Source organism: Caloenas nicobarica, chromosome 7 (assembly GCF_036013445.1).
Source record: "Caloenas nicobarica isolate bCalNic1 chromosome 7, bCalNic1.hap1, whole genome shotgun sequence".
Taxonomy (NCBI): Eukaryota; Metazoa; Chordata; class Aves; order Columbiformes; family Columbidae; genus Caloenas; species Caloenas nicobarica.
The window spans coordinates 20,757,787-20,777,012 of NC_088251.1; the positions used below are offsets into that span (position 1 = coordinate 20,757,787).

The 19,226-nt window shown below is 35.1% G+C and overlaps 1 protein-coding gene across 4 annotated transcripts in view; it reads right to left on the minus strand.

Annotated features, from left to right (window-relative positions):
- PLCE1 (phospholipase C epsilon 1) overlaps positions 1-19,226 on the minus strand; it is a 161,117-nt gene that overhangs the window by 92,986 nt on the left and 48,905 nt on the right. The gene's annotated exons all lie outside the window — the stretch shown is intronic.

A 19,226-nucleotide genomic window follows, 5' to 3' on the forward strand; every position in this document is an offset into this window, starting at 1 on the left:
AAACTGCAGTTACTTTCCAAAATATTTTTAAAATTGTGTTCCGCATCTTATAAAGGCATGTTCTGTTGCCTACACAAATGAAATTTCTTTCAGCTGCCAGAGCAAAGAAATCTTTTGTTGACAGAAACAGGCGACAGGGTTTTGCTGGAGAGATTATACATAGAATAATGGTATTAATCTCTTCTGTATAAAGTAGACTTCAGGGCACTAGCTGTCTCCAAAGACTCTGTGCTTCAGATAACATTCTCAAACACTGTTTGTTTTGATGTGTTAAAGCTCTGAATGTGTTACTTTTGCTGCACACAGATGAGGTTACAAAAAAATACAGACTTGCAGTGTGTATACTTATCAGCCACTGAAAAGAACTGAAACAATCAGAATAGGAACATATCCCACAGGTAACTCATAGGGAAAAATCACCTTTCAGTGAGATTGTACCAGACAAATGGGGAAACTTAATCTTGCTTGGGACACAAAAAGGTTGATTTCAAGCCAGGGCTTAGAGTTCGTCCTGGCAGATGTGATTATACTGATCTATATTACCACCAAAGAATGATTATTGTAATTACAAATTAATGTGAACCAAAGAACAGTAAAATGCAACACTAAACCTGTCAAAAAGCAATGATTCACAGTGGTGCATCACTCCTGCTTCACTTTTGCTTTTCACATCTAATCACAGACTTCAAAGTCACCTGCAGCTGATGCTGCAGTATCTCATATACTATGTATCAAGCAGTAATGCACAAAAAACTGGGGACAGCATCCGGATCTAAAGGCATTGCAATATTAAACGTACTTCAAATTTCTTTTTAAGCAATGCAAGTACTGATGCTTACAGGAAGGAGTTTAAGGTGAACTTTCTTCTCTATACCACTGTAGTGAGCACATAAGTAACTGGTAAAATTTATATGCAACTACAGTAACTCAATATTTCCTTTAGACAACAAAAGCATATATTCAAATACTTTTTATTTTCTCCCCCCACCCTTTTTTTTAAAATGACGCTTTTAAAATAATAAATGAGCTGAAATAGGTCTCTCCATATACTAATACAGCATCATTCCAATGAAAGTATACTATGGCTTGGATAGATTTTTAGTTTCTTCGAATTTTTAAACAGATTTTAACAATAAGTAAAAAGAAAATAAAAATTACTTGCAACATAAAATTTTCCAGAAGACCACAGAAGAAAATCATGTCCTCTTAATTCAAAAATGAAAATTAGCATTAAAATAAAGATTAAGTTCAGGCAGAATTCCATCCTTGTAGTTTTACAACCACATCCATATTTGGAAAATAAGTGGAAACAAGTAGATCTTTCAGCTCTTAATAACATATGCAATAAATCATCAAAACTTTCCTTTAAAAACAACTCAGTTTTGCTTCTAGTAACTTAGAATAGTATCTGAAAGTTAACTTATTGATAACCTTCAGGCAATAAACCTTTCTCATAGCAACAAGAGACATATTTTGTTAAGATATACTTTAAAAATAACTATAAGAAAAGCAACTCATGATGGATTTTAAACTATTTCACATATTTCTCTTATAATATTTTTGTTTGTTTAATAATCACTACCATCACAAATTGCATTGTGTCCTTTTCTTCACACACATTACTGTAGGTTTACTACATAGAAGTGGCAGAAACCTGAACACTACTGCCATTCTTAGCCCTATAGCCTATCACAGATATTCCCCCAAAATGAAGCTGGAGTTCACAGGTGCTGCTGTATTGGAAATATTGGATATAGTAGTTCATAAAAATAATCGTTCTGATTTCTTACTCAAACTTACAGGTATCTCTTCCTGTTTACTGTAATCTTTGATCTGTTCTTCTTTTCATGTTGTTTTTCTGCCTCAAGTATTTAGCTTAGAACCTGGGGGCATGTTATTATTTTGCCAAACATCTAGCAGCTGCTGCTTGGCACATATGAAACACAGAAACTGAAATTAAGAACCAGCAGAAGATTTCTATTCCTATTATTAGGAAGCAGGCTTAACTTCTCTACCTTTATTATAATAATAAAGAATACATGTACCCCAAAAGTTCATTGTTAAGAACAGCCACAAAAAATTACGCTTATTGATACTATGCTAAAAACTAACAGAAAATAGGCCCTAATGGGGCTTTAATAATTCATTGCATTGTTTCTGTCCAAACTCTTTCTAAAAAGCTCCACCAATATATCTGAATGATCAAAATTAAACACTGAAATGTAGGAGGTATATGTGTGTTTGTGTGTGTGTATATAGATATGTACACACACACACATATATACACGCTCAGTTGGTACTATGCATTCCAGTCTGATTTCTTGGCTATTTACCTACGGAGCGTTTCTACCATAGAGCGCTGCCGACAGCCTGTGTACAGCACTCTTGTGATGCAAAGACTTCATTTGTTGCACCTTTTAAAAGCAATTTTAAACACCAGTAAACCCGAAAGGTATATTAACAAGTAATAACTCTCAGGATAATATGTCTTGAAGATCGCTTAAACATCTCCTCTGAAAACAGAAGTTTTACATAACATACTGGCCTAAACACAGTAACATCACAGGAAATACTGCTCTTTCCAAATATGGTCTGTTCCAATAAAAATTTTTTTTAAATGACTAAATTCTGATGGTTATTTTTCATTTTGGCTCTCCAGATTTTTCAGAAGAAAATCCTCATTAGTATCAATCAAATGAAGCTACCAGTGTTCACTTGGAAGTCTTTATGACCAAGGACCTATCTAATCGCTTTTACATGTATTTTTTCCAGAACAGTGTAATTCAAGTATCTATAGTACGGAATACGACAGCATTCTGCTACAAAGAAAACACTCTGAGCATAAAAAAAAGGACTATGTCAAGTGAACTTGGGCGAAGGAGAGGTGGGGTTGAAAGAGGACAGAACGAGAATTTGCTCAGAACAAAAGAATTGGGCATTAATGCACAGTTAGTAGATACTTCAGTTTTATGTCTTCCAAAATGACACTGCAGCATCACACTTTGGAGTATTTAATTAACACAATTTAAAAAAAGAGGTGATGCTGACAGTCACAGCATTTTCTGAAGGATCTCTGGTTTTCTCAGATTTATTTCAGTCCAGTTATGACAATACACATAGTGATTAGCCCATGACATTTCAAGATCACTGCTAAAGTACAAATGCAGAATACATTAAGCAATGTTTTTTTGTAAAGATGTTGCCTACCTAGAGCCAACAGTTGTCACTGGCCCGTTTCTTCTAAGGATGTTGTGGGGTTAGATGTTTGTGGGGTTTTTTGTTTGTTTGGGTTTTGCTGTTATTGTTTTGTTTTTAAATGAAAGGATATTCCTCTATTTCTCCTTACTATTATCACCTTTCAAAAAACCTGCATTTTAAATGTGGAAATAAAAATTTTCCTAATGAAATGTCTATTCATAATTTTACCCTACATTCTTATCTGAAATATTGTTCACCTGATTAATTTCAAAATACTACCCAACATTATTCTGTTTAAACAGGAATGAGGCCATTTTGTACCTAATTATTTTTCATATTTATCCTTTGATCTAGTTCACTGTGATAGAACCAGTCACTTCATTACTCTCTGAAGAATTCTAAGTTGCTAATCACTTGATTTTCAAAGGTGTTGGAACAACTGTCAATTGGGATCTGCAGAAATGCTGAAAATCAGACCAATCTATGAAAAAAGGTCTGCCACTGATCTGGGATTTAAAGTCAGGTCATGAGAACTCATACAGATTTCTAAGCCAACATAGAATAATTATTGACCTTGTTTTTCATCTAGCTCGTATTTCAAAAGGAATTCCTGCTGCGCATGAACAGAAATAAATCACGCTATTTTGTACAATCAATTCTTCGCTTCTCATTTACAATTATCTAGTCTGAGTAAAGAAGACAGGTAGAAAGACACTTGGATGGTGCTCTGAAGGCCAGCTCCATAAAAGCACTGCAGCTTTCTGACTTAAGCTCCAAACAAATCCTCCATTTCTCAGCACTGTGTTTGCCAGAGATCTCATTTCTGAGAAGCTTTACTTGCTTGTTGCTTACAGCACCACAGAATCTAGTTACGGTGCTTCCTTCATCAACTTCCTCTCTGTGCTCTCATAAAGCTCAGGCATCTCTGCAGAGAAATTCACTACAAAATTTGGTTAAGAAGAAAGCAAGAAATCAGATTCTGTGCAGATGGATGTTTGCAATGCCAAGGGGAAAATCCTCTTTTAATAAATAAAACTTCAAAATCTACAGCAAAAATGGTTGTATCATATTTTCTATCATTACTGCTAAAGTCACCAATTAAAATTTTGAAAACTATTCTACTTACACCGCAAGAAAATGTAGATAAAAGAAATGCCTAAAAAAATATTTAATATTGAACAGCATGTTAATAAACATCTGTAGGCAAAGCAGTTAATAAACATCTGCATGCAACTTCATTTCAACTCAAACTTCTGCAAAAAGTTAACTCTTTGGCAGAACTGGAAATTTATACACTTTTTTTTAAAAAAAACCAAATTGATAAATTTACCATATTTTGGACAATTTTACACCATCTGTTTCAGGAAAGTTAATCTGTTTCAGAAGAAAAGCTTTATGTTGTTATGCATTAAGTATGGATTCCAGGGCTTCCAGATACAAAATTACAACTAAAAGATAAAGAAAATAACAGAAGAAGTGACTGGAGGTGACTAAGTATCGGGTTAAAACGTGTATCACTTCAAATGTTCTGCAGTCAAAAAGATTAAAGATCAACCATCTCTACATGACTTTCATAGAAGAAAAAGAACGGGGTGCCACAAGTTTATTATGAATACATTTCTCATTTTCAGGAAGAAGGAAATATTTAATCCATGGACTTCATAAAACATGAATGTGTTGTAACAATTTTTTATTAACATATCAATGATGAGAACTGAAATACATCAACCACTGAATGCATTATCTGTTATGTCTAGAACTGTGTATATATCTGTCTTTCTTCCTATCACATACTTAAGATATAAGAAGACATGCCAGAGCCCCATATCTCAAACAGTTACACAGGTTGCTCAAAGCTAAAGGATATTACTGTGTTTGACAGAGATGATGCTGTAAACAGCAAAAAGGTCTGCTCTGTTAGGACTATTTCTTAGTTGTGTTCACTAACATGTGGTCAATAAGTTCCATTCCTAACTTACTATTCAAGATGAAGTGCATGATGACAAATAGTCATCGACAAACTTTAGTAAATTATACTGCCACTCAAATTTGTATGAGATTTAGCAATTATCTCAAGCTCCTCTGATGTCTTGTTCGTTATGACACTCTATTGCAGCTTCTCTCTCCCTAGGTGCACTGTAGCAAATATAGAAACAGCTGTCTGGAAGCAACTGTCGTTTTACTAGTTGGGGTCAAACTCAAAAATTCCCATGAATTCTCTCCCAGCATCTCATGATCCATCTTTTTTGGCTAACAGGCAACATTCTTAAAGTATTAACAGCCATCTGAGATTAAATAAAGTATTATATCTCATGATGCTGATCTCCATACTCAACAGTTTTTGGAGATGCACCTCAATTTCACCCTTCAGTTGGCTCTGCAAGCCAATGACTGCCCTGCAAAACAGAAGAGATCACAGTTTCAGCAACGGCACTTGCCATCCAGTCCACCTGCAGCTTTACCAGCAGGAGAAAAAGAACTGTCATCACCTGAAGGAACTTCTGGTGAAACACGGACGTTTGGTGCAGGTTTGCATTTGTGTTCAACAAACAGCAGTAAAGGGCAGTGTGACATGGCCACCACCTGCTATGGCATGTCGGGATTACAAACAACAGCCTTGGGAGATCCGTACACAGGTAATCTAGGAGCTACAGCAGCAACTCATCAGCGCGAAAGCTGGAGCTATAAACACATGTTTGCAGTGAAATACATACAATCGTGCAAAGACTGTTCAGAACATCAGGGGTTAAAAGTGTTCTCTACATCTTAATTTGCTCGTATCTTGCTCTCTCTATGTATTTTTCACATGGTGCTTAAACAGAATATCTTGACTGCTGAGACCCTAATTTTTGTAATGGAAAAATTCCTTAAAATATCCCTAGACTGCTGAAATGCTGGTTTGTATTTGAAAAAAATGCCTAGAAAATAAAAGAATGCAGTGCCATGGTACCTTGGTACCTGAAGGTACCAAGGTACCTGAAGCGTACCTTGTAACATACTAGGAACACTGTCTTGGAGGGGGTGGGGGTGAGAACATCTTGCTCAAAATACATACACACAGTAATCAATACTGCTACAACTTTGCCCCATACTTGACAAATGCACTTATTTGCTATAGGGTGGTTCAGGCATGTTCAGGATAGTGTGGTTCATAGATACTGTTTGGTTTTTTTGTCTGGGACACTATGAAGAAGTAAACCAGGAATTGCTTTGAGAACTTAAGAAACTGAAAGGTTTGCTTGCTGCAACTCCAGACCAGCATGGAAGCATCAGGAAAGACAAAGGTGAAGATTTCTAATTAGATCACTGAGGCAGAAAGGATGTAAGTGTCACTGCACTGAGAATGCTTTGAATGCACTCAACAGAAGAAGTAAAAGAAGAAAATACAGTAAAATGAAGTAAGGTGGGTTGGTTGTTTGGTTTTGGTTTGGTTTGTTTGGGGTTAGTTTTGTTTTGTGGGTTTTTTGTTTGGTTGGTTTTTGCATTGTATGCATTTTTCAATGCATTTAACAAGATTGTGATTTAAAAAAAAAAATCTCTGCTCGTGTAACTTGCAATTGCAGGCAGTAAGTAAAAGCAAACGCTGTATGTTATGCCCTCACTGCCCAGAAATTGCAGGGCGGGGGGTGGGGGGGACACACTGCTAAGATATAGTTGAGCATATACTATCACTTTTCTCCTTACAACAGGAATTAATCTACTGAGTCAAAAGGAAGCTGCCCTTCCCAGGCAGGGTGTATATGGCTGGCAGATTAGGTGAGTGCAGCAGGGTCTTTCCAGCCCCTTACACACCTGAAGGAAAGAACACATCACAGGAAAAGAATAGTGGTCTTCAGGCATGTCTCCATCATAGGAGTTGAGACTTGTTTCAGCACACTCACAACAAACTCTAATTCACTCATAGCTTTTTTAATAACAACTAGCATTACAGTCACTGTGGGAGGTCCAGATTTCCTTTGCTTTTCTGTAAATAAGCTTGAGGTTCTAACAACTTAGATAAAACACTGCAGTGACCTGTCCCCTTTGGTCACCTGTCTAGTAACTGTCCTGTCAATATCCTTATTGCAATGTCTTTTCTCAAAGGCTTTTCAAACTTTCGCTCTTTCTTCAGTGATTAAGACGACATGGATCTTTACCATGCCAGGATGGAGCACAAGACAGAGTACCACGCTACAGAGCAATAATGCTCACTTATTCAACAGCAATTCTTGCCGTGTATCAAATTTTACACAGTAAGTCGTAACTGGGCAACATGGCCCAGAGCAGCCGAGAACACACAGGAAAACAGATGAGTTCACCCTGGTAACACAAGGAGCAGTACCGATGGCAGCTGGAAGGTTTCCAGAAGAGTGAACAAGCACAGATGTGAGCAAATATTAATACTCATTAACCGATGTTCTGTGAACTTTCTACAGCTCCCATTGCAATTACAGACTCTGCATTACCTTACCAGCCAATATTTCTTATGAATTGCATCCTGTCAGGGATGAGATTATTTCAGGGAGCAGAAATTGAATTTAACGAAGGTCCAACCATCTTGTAGAGGCAATCCTTAAACATAAACCGGTATTTTTCAGAAATGCAATCACCCATACCCATTCAGCTCTGATATATGATCAGTGTCTTTAGTAGGCAAATCTTTTCATTTGTGTTAAAAAAATGATGATAAAGTTTTAAAAAAAAAAACTAATATATTTGAGAGTTGGATTTACTTATGACCAGAAGCTGTAACTTCCAACAAGCCATCATTTTAACTTCTGATAGAACTTGGTTGCTATTACTTACTGATTTTCCATTTCTGTAAGGAAACAGTACTAATTATTTTAAAAGCCATTACCGAAGGAAAGATGGACTTCATGGATTTGGAAGACAGAAAAAGCAGTGTGATATAAATGGGACACAGATTTACCACAGCATCTCTACCCCAAGAAATTCTACTCTTAAAGAATCATCACTTCTGTGAAGAAGGAATAGTAAAAATAGTTCTTGTTACTTCTCACGGCAGGTAATATACTTTAGATCTAAATAACTACTAAGATGAATCATCTTAAGATATAAAACAGAGGCTGACATCAATTAACTGTCCTTTGAAAGATTTTTCTCAAGTACCTGAAATTTCACATTGATTAAGGATAAAATGAAAGATGACACCAAACATAACACAGGAGGCTCTTCACACCACTCTTCAGCCATGTGAAACGATGTCCTTGCCAGTGAGTGAGAGAGACTTCTGTAATCTTACCCAGAAAAGGCCAAAAATATCTCTTTCTGGTTGGTCAGGTCAGCTACCTATATTTCTGTTTGCAGACGAGCATATGTGAAAACACATTTTTCTTACTAGGTATTGATTATTTGATTATTAAGTTCTCTCGCTAACTTCTTCAGTTAAAATCATCATTTTCATATTTTTCTAGTAATTCTCAACTTTGTATTCTGAGGTAAATTCTTGTTATCTACACTCTTGTCAATTCTTTGTGCAGCCAGTGTTCTCTTTTTGTTTTCTAAAGAAGTGCTTATTTACTTCCTCCAAACTTGTATCAACAATTTCACTTACAAACAATATGCTTAGTAATTATATAGATTAAATACACTTTATTCAAACATCTGTGCTATTTCAACATTATTATAAAAGTAACTATCTACTCGAAACAAAACTACTAAGCTAATGTACACCTTTATTTACTGAGAAGATGATAGTTTCACTAGTCTGATGTGATCTTTGAACATCTGATCATGCAGACTGGAATTTCTTGAGTTATCAGCTTTCAAAATAGTCTCCCGAGTTTTTAACATAAAAATATAAGCACCGCACATACCTTTGTTCTAAAATCACATTACTTTTTAAAAAATGTATTTTCATAATGACTTTCAATGCATCTTACTGATGAACAGCAAAGATATTCCATTCATATAAACATTCTCAGGCGTGCTAAAGAAAGTATTTAAAACAAGAAAAATACTAGCAGGTTGACTTTTCAATAGAGAACAGAAGTTTTACTGTAGCTAAGTACATTATTTAAAATAGACAGTAAGTAGGATTTAAACTCCATGTCAGAAAGCAGACTGAAGTAATTCAGAGTCAAACCACTTAGATGTTAGAATATTAAACGTGTCATGATTTAATAATTTCAAGTCAAGAAAGATGCACATTTTCATTGTAAATTCTACCTTTCATTATATGTTTTTGGAATAAAAACGACCTCATTAATGTTTACAAACATATAAAGGGTGAGTGTATATATAAAGCGTGAGTGTCACGAGGATGGAGCCAGGCTCTTCTTGCTGACAACCAATGGTAAAATAAGGGGTAATGGGTGCAAACTAGAACACAAGGGGTTCCATTTAAATTTGAGAAGAAACTTCTTTTCAGTGAGGGTAACGGAGCACTGGAACAGGCTGCCCAGGGGGGTTGTGGAGTCTCCTTCTCTGGAGACATTCAAACCCGCCTGGACACATTCCTGCGTAACCTCATCTGGGTGTTCCTGCTCCGGCAGGGGGATTGGACTGGATGATCTTTTGAGGTCCCTTCCAGTCCTGAACATTCTGTGATTCTGTGAATATCAAACTGTAATGGGAGGCTGCTACTAAAATGGGATCTCTTAGCTTTCCAAATGCAAGTAGAAAATAGTAAGAAATACTAACAGACGACACCGAGAACTCTATTTAATACATCCTTAAAGGCTTATTTTCTTCAAAGGCAGACATAAACTAATTATTTTAATTAGGTCATTAAGGGTTTCAAACTGACATCAGGTTCATCTTTTTCATTTCCAAAACACTCAAGACAGGTGAATGCTGAGTGTTCAGTGCAGAGGAACCCACTATCTGGCCCATCGAGGCAGTTAAATAGCCCCCTTCCTGCATGTCTATTTATTTCAACTATTATTCCCTATGTGGAGTAATAGCGAGTCTTTCTCTAAGAAACAACCAACCAACCCTCCCCACACACAAGATACAGGCAGAAATCTGTATGGTTTTGTACATTACTACCAACCATAAACTTCTCATTTGAGGGAAGGCTTCTACAGAACTCATACATTTAAAAATAACTGCATCCCCCGGCATGTGAACTGATTATTTAAACAACTTTGAAAGATTAGCTTAGTTGCATATTTCTGAACCGCAAATTGACAGTAAGTTTGAGGGGTAACCCACAGTACAGCAAAAAACCTTAAGATATCTCCTGTCAACAACACCACCTTAAAACCAAAGAAAACCTAAACATTATGGCTGTTGAAGACCATGTCTCACCAGCCATTAAATGTTTGGTTCGTCATCATCTTAATACAATCTTACCTATTTGCAAAAGTCAGCTATAACTACTTCCGCAAAACAGGCCTTACCTGTTCTTTTAAAATATTATTTTAATACTTACATAACTGATTCAGAAAGCATATAGTCCATTCCTGTGTCTCTGATACTAAAAGTCACAATGGTAGGGGTTAAAGCTCACAGCACTGGCCAATTCAGATTTTACATAGCACGATGTTGCATCCCTGCAACTAAAGCAACTGCTTAGAATTTCTTGTGAAGGTCTCAAGCTCAGAGTAAATGTGTTGAAGCTCAAAGACAAAGTAGATGTAACAAAACTGTCCTCGTATTTATACAATCACTATTATTATTTGTACCAAAGAAAGACTCATATTGGGATTTTATTATACTATACATTGTGGATTTATATTGAAAGGCGGATCTTTCCAAATCTGTTAGAAACAGTCTACAGTTTAGATCTATAGTCAGAAGCATTAGTATTACCTAAATGTAAAGTGCAACAGAACCTTGCTGTATTTCTACATATTTTTATGTATAATCAATTTTAAATCATATTGTTGCCAGAGATCAGTAGACATATTACTACAGCTGTAAAATTTATGCATCCTACCCATGGCATATAGCTAATAAGAGAGCAACTTTGAGCATATTCCTTAGCATGGAAAATCTAGTTCTCCTTTTCTAATTCCGTAGACATTGAATCCATGCCTATTTGCTTGTATTTCAGCTGTTGGGTTCATAGGGTCACATGAATAATTATAAGATTATTTTGGATAGTACTTAGAGGCCAGGAAATTCTCAGAGTTTTCATGACTGAATTGTTTAATAGACTTTTAGGTCAGGCTACAGAACATTATTTTATGAAACAAAATAACTTTGTTCTATAAAGAGGCATTTTCCATTTTAACTGGTTGGGTTTTGGTTTTGTTCTTTTTCTAATTTCCTAGAAATAGAAAAGGCACCATTCCTTGCCCAAAGAATATTGATATCCTAAACTTAATTTTTAAATGACACATTTAATCTTAATTTACTGATAAACAGCAAGTCTTTATTCATCACTGCTCACAATGAACATTTAATAACAATACTGGTGTTCCGGCCAGTGGAGGGGGAAGGCTATCTTCTAAATTTTTGCCTAAAACTAAGCAATCACAGTAATCCAGCAGGGTACAATGAAGCAATTTTACTGATGCTAGTATCATGAATAAGTAACATAGTATAATACCTTCAACACTATTCATCTTTCCTAGCCATCAGCTGCTAAGGAAGACCATGCCGTACAGTAGAAGTATATATAGTATATATAGTTTAGGAATATATATATTCCTAAATATATAAAGTTTAGGAAAGTTTAAGATAAGAGGACAAGGTGAACAGGTAACACACAAGGCAGTGTCCTAAAAAGAATAATTTGCTCCTTTCTTTGTTTCTAGCTGGTGTGTTCAAATGCTGCCTAAAACGAAATAATTGTCCTGCAGAATACAGTATGTTCAATTTTCACATCATATTTTTATTTTATGACACAAATTTGGTGATGGATACCTAATAACACACTAACAGCCATACCTGCATTAAGATAATTGTATACTAGAATAAAACCATATTTACTGAAGTAAGTGTTACTGGAAGAGTTTTTGAGTTTAATCTGAATCTGCTAGAAAGATGAAATTATGGTAACACTATGATTACACTAAAATTGATGAGTGGAGTTTTGGAAGCCAGTTCCAAGATCTAAACGTGGGACAATGATTCATTTCATTGTATTTCCAGTTCAGTTCTCCTTGCCTGAAATGCACGAAATAGATGACACGTTCTGCAATTTTCGGAAGTTCTAATTCCTTCATCACAGCTAAGAAATGTTTGGGTTTTTTTTAAAGTAAATATGCATGTTTTAGGAGAGAATGAGAGTGAGAAAGAGAGAACAACTGAACAAGGGAGTAGGAATCAAAGAGAATTAGTTCTGTATTTAAATTACACTTTTTAATTGTTAATGAAGTAAATACAGTTCTGCAGGACCAGAGTATATGTTGTTCTTTCTTTTCCCACTGGAGTGGAATGTCACTTGGGGCTTAATTTTTAGAATTTAAAGCATCTGGCTTAAGACCAGAAGAACAAAAATATTTTAAATTGACTTTCCTTATTCTCTGGGGACTGTTACAGACTCAAGGACTACAGTTTAGTCATCCATGAGATTTATTTTGCTTTAGCATTAACTTCAACTAAACTTTGTATATACAACAGCTTCCTTACCAAAATTCATAGCCACTCTGCTCAGTACAATCATTTTTATAAATTGCAATTTTATTACACTGAATTACATGCGTAAGTGACCTATGTATATGCTTAACCTCTCAAAATGAAGGGTAAAACTTAGAGTACTATTATAAGCTTCTCTTTCATACCATCACACCAGTTTTGAAAAAACTTTGACTCATTTATCCATAATTATACATGCTCAATTTAAGATTTTTTTAAAACTTTTTCAAAAGCTTTATCTTAGTGAGAAATAGTAGCCTTCAACAGCTTTGGGAGAACTGAGTACAGATTTGTTTCGAATTAACTGCACCAAGTTTTCATGCACATAATAAAGTATTCAAGTACCTAAGGGAGGAAAATTGCTAGTGGGTGTTTCAGTTAACTCCCAAGCAAAAATGGTTCCTTGCTCTCTCATTTTAAATAATTATCATAGAAGGACAGAAAAACCTTGAAAGCACTGTATTTTTCCATTAAACTCTAGTAGCGGCATAACATTTTACTCAAGTCTCAAACACACTACACTTGACAAGTACACTGCTAAGATCTTTAGAGGACATTTTTGTCACAGTAGCATCATTCTGCTAATAAGCAGGAAGCCTTTTTTGTCCAAATAGTGCTAAGAGAAGAACTTGAGGAGACATCAGGGACAAAAAAAACCAAACCAAACCAAAAAACAAACACCAAAACAAAACCACAAAAAACCCCAAACAAACAAACAAGCAGTACTTCATAAAGGTTATAAAGATCTAATGGATCTTTACTGTAGCACAGAATAAACAAGCAGAGAATTTCCAGAACCTTATTTTCTCAGCAGCATATCAAGGACAATCTCTTCCTGTGGAAGGTAAAGTTGACACATGCTTTCAATAACAGAGGTCTCATCAAACCCCAAAGCTACACAAAATTATTAATCTATTATAATACTAGCATAGAAAAGAGCAGTGCTGCGCTGAAAAAAGGTAATTTCCTTTTGAGACGCATACTTCAAAAAAATATTTTTAAATGGGGTCTTTGTATTTCAAAAGTTACTCTACAAACCGTACTAATACATTCTTCTACAATGAAACCCATCTATGAAGAATTATCTATCAAAGATCATATGAAAACAGAAAATGAAGCCATGATGGAAGTCTAGTTGCTTATAAAAATTTAAGATGAAAGTTTGGGCACTAGTTTAGTATTATTAAAATAACTGATACAAAAATGACACTTTTAAGTGTCACGGCCTCTCTCAAAATTAATAGAGAAGTAAGAAGGAGTAAAGATGGCAACAAATACTATTCCACAAAATAAGTTAAGATGGTTTTGATAACTCTGCACTCTCAATATTTACTCAAAAAAACAGTGACTGTAATTTAACATTTTAGTCTAGTCATTCTTTTTCTATCTCCTGACTGCTACCTGTGTATTTACTTTCTTCACGTGGCGTTACTCCTCTGGACTTACTAATACACCAGCAAAAGCCCACGTTCACATATTAAGTAACTATGCTGAGAAGTAGCATATAATGTGTTATATCTGTATATCCCACAGCTCATCTTTTTATCACTATGTACATGCTTTAAAACAGGAATTTTATCTTCCTATGCATTTATTCAGCTCCTTGGAAAATAAGTCCCACAGCCTAAGGCTACCAGACATTATCGCAGTATATGCGACTTCTAACACTATTCATAATGTACCAATCTTCAGTTACCTTTTGTTTCATCACTTCATAGCAGCACAAAGAAAAAAGTAGATATTTGGGCTCTTTACCAAAGACCTCAAAAGTTTTCTCATAATGTTCCCAGCCTATTTGCTTTTAACATAGTAAAGCTACAACACTAAACTACAAAAAGCATCAGAGGTAAAACTCCTCCCACAATATAAGAGAAAATAAGACAAGTTGTCACAGAGACACAGAGTTTGTGTTCATTAAGTACAACCATCACAACTTACTCTTACTAATCATCAGAGCTTATGTACAAAAAAGAAGATTATTATGTTATTTTTACAAGTAGGTACTTGGATTCCTCATTAACCAACCTACACAATAAGTTGCTTAGGCCAAGTCGAAAGCACTGTTCATAGTTTAAATTCCTGAAACATAGTACTTTACTGGACAACCAGACTAGTACACTTGAACATTACAGTGTTTTCAAGTTTTTTCAACTATTTAAAAGTACAACACATTTGAGAAAACGAACCAATTGTCTCACTATCATCACTAGTGTGCAGTGAGCTGCCTGTAATTTTAGCTTCACGTGCATATGGCAGGAGAATAAAACAAAGCAATATTTTAGTATTTATAAAAACATACAATCGAGATGACATTTGATTAGTACGTATTTCTACTGAACATTTTTCTATTGATTACACTGGGTGAAGTGATAAGTAAAGAATTTGCTTTCATTTCTTAGTGAATATTCAAAAAAAACAAATCTTATATAATCACTTTATGATATCAATATACTTTATTATTAAAATAGCAAGCATTTTCTATAAAGCCTTTCTGTACATGCAATATTTCTTTTCAATTTACAGTAAGAGTGAGGTATTCATTGGGGGTTTTAATGCTGACTTCATTAACTGTGTCTAAGTATTTTATCAAAACAACAATGTAAGAAAAAGAAAAGCCTGTAATTATATTACTTTATTTATAGAGTTAGAACCCAACACTAAGCAAAACAAGTAGACAGAAGTTAATCCAAGTATTATAACTTAAGAACTAAAATTCTGTAATTGGCTTTACTATCAATTAAACACAATAAGCTAGTAAACACGCACATGCAGTATGCCTATTTCAAATAAAAAAGAAACAACACAGACTTTTAGAAATTACTAATTGTTTACATCTGGAGGGTAAGTACTGACTGAAAAAGCAGCATGTTCCAGTATGAAATATCCTGCTTAATATATCAAGTATATATTTTTCTGCAGCACTACATACTTCTTTCTGAAGAAGAAAAGCCTTTCTGTTATTCCTGCAGTAAGAAAATTTTTTTTATATTTTATAGTACATGAATCATACCTTTTCCCCTTGTGTTTCACCATATCCATATGATATCAACTGGTAGGAAAAATGACGAAACTGTATAGAAACTGAAGCAAGCAGACACAAGCAGAAGCTGCAAGTTAGCTTTCAGCAGTACAAGATGACAGTCTGTTCTCATCTACAGAGACTGCCTAAGAGCCTGGAGAGAAAAGTAAGCACATTGCCAAATCTTAATCCCGTTGCTGCAGTTCACATGGTGCTGCCTCACCTCTGCAGCTCCTACAAGTCTACTTTTCCAACAGTCAGTGGAAATCTGTTCATTGTAAAAACTCCGTAAGCATTTTAGTTTAACCACAGACACACAGATAATAAAATCTGAAATATTTAATTTTGCTGACATACTGGAGTTTGTGTTTACATTACTGCAAGTGAAATGATGCAATGCTAAATTTATCTGAAAGCACTGCCTTATACTCCTGGTATTGTATGAATTTACAGAAAAAATATTTTTCAATGTTAGCAATTAAGTAATTTCTAAAATGTATTTATAAATACAGAAAATAATGTCACTGGCATGATGTAAACTCATGGTAAGTAACACAATTCTTCCCACATTAAATTTCTCATCTCTAAGTTACTAATGCAATTATATTATTGCAGAAAACATACAGATTAATAGGAAAAAAAGTTTTGAGCCAGGTTATATAAACACCAGAAGATAATTTGTAATTACTGTCCTCTTGAAGCAGTTCCCAAGCATGCTGCTGAGGTTGCTGCACATCGCTCTGCTGTAATGCTGCAGATGCCCTTTCCTATTGACTCACCATATTTCTTCATAAGGGGGCACCATTTAGAAACGAAAAGCCTGTTTCATGAGTCATTTTTGCAAATCTAAAAATTCCAAGGGTGACTATACGCTACCTTAGGAGGGTCTCAGAGGAACACAAAGTGGACGGAAGTCAATTTTTCCTAGTGCAGGAACTGAAATAAGCTGTTACAAATAAGCAGCTTTACCAATCCATTTTCTTTTAGATTGAAGTATAGATGACAGAGCCAACATGGAAGTACTACAGCACACTGGGTATTTTGTGGCTTCATGGCCTTCCATTCCTCAGGAAGACTTCTTAAGCGGGTCACACTTCAAATAAACTTCAATAAATCCGTATCTAGTAACCTGGGTAACTATCTCAGAAGTGGGCCTTGCTACTATTTAGTTTACCCTCAAATACTGCTCTTGAATAACTTCATCTGTGGACAAACAGTGATTGAATAATCAACAATAGGTGAGAATAACTAGTCACAGAAGAAAGAGAAAAAAAAAAAGAAATGTGTGATAAAGGCAATGATGATAAAGGTGAAAGTAGGAAAGCCACTGAGTAGCAGAAACTGTGCAGTAAACATGACAGTTGCACATCTTCTGAAAACATATTTTAAATAAGATGACTCACCCCTTACCGTCTTTAAAATACCTTCCCTTACAGTTATGGAAAAACTAACACAGAAGAAAAACTATGAGCAGATATGCTACAGTTGTATGCTAGAGTGTCGGGAAAGTAAACATGCAAAACATCCAACTATCAGTAAAACCTGATCGCTTCCTTCGGTGTCCTCTTACAATAATTAACAGACAGCAACAAATACAGAAAAGGGTACATGGCAGAGAACATTGTTCTTGACTTCTCCTATCCACATAGATACAATTTCTGAAAAAAACTGTAACAAATGTTTTAATATTTTTGTGCTAATAGTACTTACCAGAACTATCACCATTAAATACAACATGTCATCTAGCAAGTAATGTAAAAACAACAGGAGATAGCTGAGTTCTATAAAAAAAAATTTACAAGAGTTCACAAAACCTTGCCATTCAACGCTCCAAAAATCAGTACATTACAGTCACTATGCATATTTTTATTGAATAAGACCTCTGGAATACACTGTATCTATTTTTCTACAGAATCTCTACTTTTACTAAAAATAAAGAAATACCATACAACAACTACCTGTGGAGAACTGTTCTTCAGGAAAAATTATTTGTCCATCTCTAATCACTGATTTTCTGGTATTGCCTTGACATTATAACACCTGCATCGGTACCCTAAATTCCCTAATATCAATTTGTGGCTTATTTCCTCAAGTGCTGTAAGCCAGAAGAAATTTCTTACCTGTCATTGTTAGGGAAAATGTACTTTTGCTTGACAAGGCATGACTACAAGATATTCTGAAATTTGGTTCCTTTTTCCTGTAAGGATGTGTGTCTAGAAGACAATCCCTTTTCATGGTATCATTCTTGACAGAAGTCTTTACGTGGAATTCCCAAGCATGAAAAGACAGGGTAAACACCACTTCCACATACACCAATTTCATTACATCATTTGGAAACAGGGATACATCAATGACATTTGAGCAAAAGGGCAACAGAAAACATACGCTGGAAGGAGAGTCCATGAGGGTAATCAGTGACAGGGACAGCTGTAGTCACTTCTTTGCCTACTTTATGACCAACCATGAGTGTGTTTCTAGGTTGAACAGCCATGTAGTAGGCACATACACTCTGCTGTTTTCTAGCTACTAATTAACTCTGTTAAGAGCATGTGTCAAAATCAAGAGTCTTTGATAGACACATATCATATAAATATTTAAAGATACCTCTCCCACAGAAAACATGTTGGATACTCTTCTAACTATGCTGCAGTCTGCAGCACAGATTAGCTCCTCAAAGAAATCCCCTACCATTATACATGTCTTGCAACTACAAGTAACAAAAACCAGCTATTCTTCCTTAGCTGGCCTGCCAAATCTTTTAGTGGAAACAGAAACATCTACATATGTTCTACCTGCTCATATTTAGAAAATTGACATCCAACATGACAAACCTGTTCCTTCATTTTACTGAAACCACTTTATTCATAAGGGCTAGCCCCACTTTTATATGGGAGATTAATGAAAAGATGCCCATCTTTACTATAATCATTCTAGTCCTAGTGGCAGCTTCTATTTCTACTGTAAAATAGGGGAACAAGAATCCTTCCGAGTTAAGCAAATTAGGGAATATAATAAAGTTCAGTAAATAGTTTTAATCGCTTTTCTTAACCACAGGAGAATTTATTCCAAGATATATTTGAAGTCTGTTGGCAAACATCTATGGGCATTTAGTTCATAATATTTTGACATTTTCTAGTCTATGGACATTTTAAAGGACACATTAATGATTTGTTAGCAAAACGGTTTGGAAAAAAATGATAAGAAACATGACTAAAGTAAAAAATAATGACTTAAAAATATGCAATGGATTTAGCTAAACAGATCTACAGTCTGTACCTTTACCTATATATTATATGCTGCTAAAGTTCCCATTCTTTCATAGCTATTACTTTACAATTGCAGCAAAAGTGTTCTTTGAAAATTTAGAGCAAAGCACCTGAACAAAAGATACAATTTGAACTGAAAAATCCTAACTCCTGGAGTCCATAATAAAAACTTCACTCTAAGTGCCTATGACCACATCATTATCCAAATAGCATGA